Here is a 5,942-nt window from a genome sequence, read left to right on the forward strand (position 1 = left end):
GGCTATTCACATCTGCCATATGGCAGTTCCTTGGGATTTAAAGGTATAACTGCCAAATGGCAGAAGTCTGGTAGTTCTAGCGCCTGTGACATGAATATTTCTTCAACTGCAAAAAGTCAAGGAAAATACTGTACCTTTTATATTTRAGAAATTTAGCAAAATACACACGATTTCACCTATTTTGACACATAACTGGCATATTTTCATCTGAACTTGTTTCAGCTAAAATGAAACAGGAAGTGACATCAAAGGGGAACTCTTTAATAAAGAGAACTATTGTCTTTGTTTATTGAAATATTTTTTTGAACTTTGACTCTTCTTCATCTCCTACTGATAAAAACTAAAAATGATCTAAAACAACAGATTCTTCTCTACAGTTTGTCTYGTYAAYAGTTGTAGTGATGCTCTGTTCACATGCAGACATTYCWCTTTGACATCACTTCCTGTTTCTTCAYGTGCAAATATCTCMACAACTATTCATCTCAACAGCATAAAACTAGTTTTGCAATATGTTATCAATGTTATCTTTCCAAAAAGGAATTTCTATTTATTACAAAAATATGATGTCACAGGCACTTTAAATCCCCTAACACGGTTACAGATAGGTAGATGTAGACTAGGTATAGTCTATACCAGTCCCACCAGATTTCAGCTCAAAGGAGGCAAAAGCCCTGTTCTGACGGGATTAGTTTTACCTAGGGACCCTGTGTAATAAATAAATTATCCCCCGTCTGTGTTTTATGTGGCGCATTCGCACGGGATAACCAAAGCCTGAGATTTTCCTGAAATTTACAGACGTTTCCCAAATGTGACATTGAAGCCTGGTTAAGTGTTGTCTATTTAGTTGAACACGGCATTGAACGGACTTTAAAAACAAAAAACCATCAAGTTCTCCACTTTTTCTGCTCTCCTCCTGCTTACAGCAGGCACTGTCATCTCCAYGGCCGACAGACTCCCACCCCATCCCCACGCGCAGGTACGAGTGGTACGGATTTTTAGCAAAAGTTGTAGATTTTTGAGGCTCATTAGGTAAACGTCCAAAGGGGTTGACATATGAACACCTTCACAGCTGGCAAGAGTGCCAGCTACCCAAAGTGCAAACCTGCACTGCAGTACGGCCACTGCTCTACACTCAGCATCAGCCAGAAGGCTACAAACAGAAAAACAAAACAAAACAAAACATATTCTTACCGTAAAGTAAGCCACCATTTGCATCTGATTTTGCTCCCGCTCTTCAGACTTTTTTTTTTTATTGCGCACGTAATGTGTCGGGTTTTTCCGGCCCGGGACCGAAAAGGTTTTCAGTGCACTCCAATCCAGCCGCCATTTTTCACCAAAAGTAAATAAAAATGCAAGAAAACCAAAATCGCCTAATTACATGTGGGATTCAGTCCATTCCTGTCCAAATCACAGAGATGCCTATTCACATTGGATTAGTTTTATCACAGGACCACGGAGTTCAGCGAAATATGGTAGGTAATTTGCGGGGAAATTTTTACTTTACAAATTACTGACATGGCAGATTCTCACGGGATTAACAACACAGACAATCTCTGTAATTATTACAAATAACATGGGGTCCCTAGGTAAAACTAATCCCGTCAGAATAGGGCTAAAGACGTATCACACAGACTGAGTGCCAGTTGTCTTTGTGGTTAGCAATTAGCTGTTATTGTTAGCTTCTGTTATTTTTTAACTTGTTAGTTTTAACCCCCTGAAAAGGACATAAGAGTCAAACAGATACTCGGCCCTAAAGTCACTTTATTTGACGACTGAGATGGTGCTCACATTCCCCTTTTTAGCCTCTACCCCAGAAGTGAGATCACTACAATTTTTTTTCCAAAAAGGCCCTGTCGCACTAGAAAACTTATGCCAATTTATGAAACATGTTTTATGTCTAAATTGCTAATACTAGTTGTATATTTGATCAATTTGTTCAAATTACCTTATGTACACACTGAAAATAAGCTTCCTGTTGATTTTTTTCCAATTCCATCTTCAATGTAGATGTCTTTAAAATGTTCATAAGTTGTCTAATGTGACAGGGCTTTAAAAAAACTTAGATACAAGACACACTGTCACCAAGTCTTTTCACAATAAACTCAAACGTGTTTGATATTATTGTTTTTTAACAAACATACTGTATCTAACTGGTTTATAATAAAATAAAATCTCAACAAATAGCCACAACACTTMCGCAAATTATTATAATTTTTTTTTTACATGTAAAGCGATTTAGAGTTAGTATATATTTTTAGCTAACGGATAGCCCATTACGCACAGCTTACTTTTTGGTTAGCTGTGCCCACCACTGGATKCTATAAGTTAGCTTGTGTGAAGTTGTTATGCAATTGAGCCARTTAAATTATAACCAGCCATGCTAGTTTAGTCCACTGTTTACACTGATCCTTCTGTTTCCCGYCTACATTCAGCACGTCGCTCCACAGGAGCATCAATGAATCCCTGACAGCTCATTGAAAAACTCACCAAATGAGCGCAGAAGATAAATAGAAGGTTATGTCTGTATTGGTTTGTGTATTTAATGTTAAATATATGAGTAGCAGGCACCGCCACGGGCCCCTTTCCCTGAGCACTCGATGTCAGCCCAGTCCTCGAGCAGCAGGCCCTCCCTGCTGCAGTCAGACAGCCAACACATGAATCACACATGTTGCTGCTGGCTGGAGTGTAAATGTAAAAAATTTAATTCTCTAGAATAAATCAATAAACTAAAATAACTGTCTCTTTTTGGGACACCTTTGTTGGTCTGAAGCCACGGAAAGTTAATTTATAGTTCTAAACTCATTTATGGTGGTGTTGTCTTTTATTCAATTAGGCAATGATGTCATTAAGTAAGTTTTAGGACAGCCAAAAGCTACTTTTTTTTAACAGTGGTCCAAATTAAACTATGTTTTCTCCAAATAGAAGTCATTCAAAGRGCTATCTACAACAGGTGAGATGTTAATTGTTCATAATCTGAAAGATTAGGTAAAAAAAGGGACAAATTTCTTAACATTCTGACATCAAATAAGTTATTTAAAATGAAGATTGCTTTCAGATAAACAGAGATAAAGAGATGAATGTAAAGAAGAAGAGCCTTGTTGATGTTAAATCTGGAGCTCAGTCTTTCACAGTCTGTGACTCCACACGTGCTGCAGAACAGCCGACTTTCTGCTTYCAGCAGCCTCATAAATCTCAGCCCGTCAGCCAAAAAACCTCCACAGTCTTTTAAATCACAGCGAACAAGCCAACTTTGTTTTTGTTCAAAAGCTTATTTTGTCAGGATTCATAAACACCTCCTAATCAAGTACCTTTTTTTTCTTTTCCTCCTCCTAGCTGGAAAAGTTTTTGGCTGCTTGTGAAACATCCAGCTGGCTATTTGCTGAGATGGGATTCCCTCCAGGTGGGAAGTGGTGCTGCTGAGAGAGTTTTTTTTTTTTTTTAGAATTGCTGGATAAAATTGTTGTAATCAGATGTCAAAAGGCATCAGTTACACAACAGCTGCATCGCTTCAACATACAGAACCGTATTTCCTGTTAAACCATGTGGGTGTCCAGTGAGTTCTTACTTTTTTCTGCTTGTATGTCCGTATCAAACTTTGTGCAACTATCAGCTACTGGAAATGAGGTGTCATGCAGGATTTCTGGGAATAAAATCAAACTTCATTTTGCTAAAAAGGCCCTCCTTCCCCCTCACTTCTGGTAAATGCTCCGGAGACTGAACGCAGCCAGTTCTTTTTCTTCCCCTGCTTGATTCTAGCATTAAAATATCCACAGCAGAACACATGTGCTGAGGAAATTACAGAACAGGCTGATTTTTTTTTCCCCCTGCTGGTATGGTTTGATTTGTTATTTCAGCGGTATCTGCACATTGTAAGCAGCTGTCAGTTTGTTCCTACAGTCTTGCAGGATAGTTTCTGGGCTGATTTGATGTGAAACCTGAGAAGTGAAGCAACAGGTTGTTTTTCTTTTATTTTTTTTACCCCACTTTTTTAAACGTGTGTTTGAAAAGGGTGGTTGAGAGAAGTCAGTATGGTTTAAGCTCCAGGCATGCAAAAGGAATTGCGGGTGTTTTTATTACCGGACCTATACAGTTCCCCTTAAACAGCTTCTCTATAGGTGGAAAGAAATCACGTGTGGAGATGGACACGTGTTTGGAAAAAGATCTGAAAACAACCAAAAAAAAGGGAAAAAAAAAGCAAAAAAAGACAGCTTCTTTTTAAATTCCTGTTTAAAACCCAGAGAAGTCTTCTGAAGAAAACGTAATCTGTTTTTATCCCTTATTTCATCACAGATTTTGATACCTTTACAGGGATCCTTTAAGGGCTGATAGTCAGTCAGACATTATACAAAATTAATGTTCAAGATGGATAGAAACCTAACAAGTGTCATCATTTACCCAGAATTGTTTACAAAGTAAATAACGGGGATATCCGTGACAATATAAATTTTTTGTTTATAAAAACTAAACATCCCGCAGTATTTTTAGTCTTTCTATAGTTGAAGTTAATAATTATCAAAAATGTCTTATGTCACAACTAGTCGGAGTTCCCTTTAAACATTTCACTCTAGTGTTTCTTCCTGCTCCCGTTCAGGCAGTAAACTGAGATGAGCTTTTCATAATCCATAAGTCTATATTTGACCGTTGAACTTTCGAGYACTCCAGCTACGCAACAAACTCTGTTCTCCGCAGTTACAGCTGGGACCAACGGGGAACCTGCACGAGATTCGATTCTGTCCGGTGAATCAAAATTATTCTTCGATTGATTCAGAAACATTTACAACTCAGTTTGTGGAAACAGTTGAGATTTTAGGTCTGAGACGGCTTTTTTTTAAAAAAAAATCAACACAGCATGATAGTTCCACACAGATGTGCTTGTTTGAGAGGTGCATGCGTTCACAACAGCACATCTGCCACTTGATGCCACTTGCCGTGTTTTGGTGCGCTCGTTTCTTTTCCAGCACCTCACTTATCGGTTCTCCGTGGCACTACTGTAATAAATCAAGCAGGCAGTGAAGGGATTCTGACGTCAGTGGCACGGCTGCTTGCGTAATCTTGTAACCATAGATTTGTCTGGAGCAGTCCAGAGAAGTAAACACACTCTTATCACCTTTTTCTCACTTTTTTGTTTTTGTTTTCTTTTGCAGGTTGGACCTGTAATGTTTATAGTTCTCACTGCTCGTAGTCTGAGCATGAAAATGCACAATGCGTTAAATCATTGTTTGTGAAATCGTAGTGTTCYCTGACGGAACGAGTATGGCCCAGCGCCTTGCGAAGCTAGTGCTCAGRTTTTGCACTGTGAATGACTCTCAGGTCACAATTATTTTCAGCTCAACATTTGTAAATTTGACAAAGTTTTAGCATTTTTTGTGTTTGTTAAGCTCATTAAACTGTGGAGGCCATTTCTGAGAGTTTCATGAAAATCTGTCTGGTGGTTCAGAAGATATTTTGCTAACAGACAGACACAGTTGGAGCCAATAATGTTTTAATCAAATGTATTGTGCAAATGGTAGCAGTTGGTGCGTTTGTTAGGAATCACTCTCAGCTACTACTACACCAAATTTTATCTGTCAAACTGACCAAATGATGACACTTTTTGTGTTAGATGGTTGTGGCGACCATCTTGACTTGATATCGACTCTAAAGGTCAATCAGCTGTTGATGCACRTTTGTCAATAACTGTCTACTTCCAATAAAATCTATCTGGGGGTTAAGGAAATGATTTACGAACAAACAAACATGTTTGACTCCAACAGTTAATGACAACGTTTTAAATAAAGGTTTAGTGCTGTCATTTGCACTTGGAGTATGAGTTGGGAGTTTATCTCAGCTAAAACCACGTGAAATATTAGAGTAACACGGTTACAGACATTTACATGTTGGCTTTTTTTTGACTATTTGTGGAGGCCATCTTGTATGGAGAGCCCTTTGAATCAAAATACAAT

The sequence above is a fragment of the Austrofundulus limnaeus genome, unplaced genomic scaffold (genome assembly GCF_001266775.1).
Source record: "Austrofundulus limnaeus strain Quisiro unplaced genomic scaffold, Austrofundulus_limnaeus-1.0 Scaffold177, whole genome shotgun sequence".
Taxonomy (NCBI): Eukaryota; Metazoa; Chordata; class Actinopteri; order Cyprinodontiformes; family Rivulidae; genus Austrofundulus; species Austrofundulus limnaeus.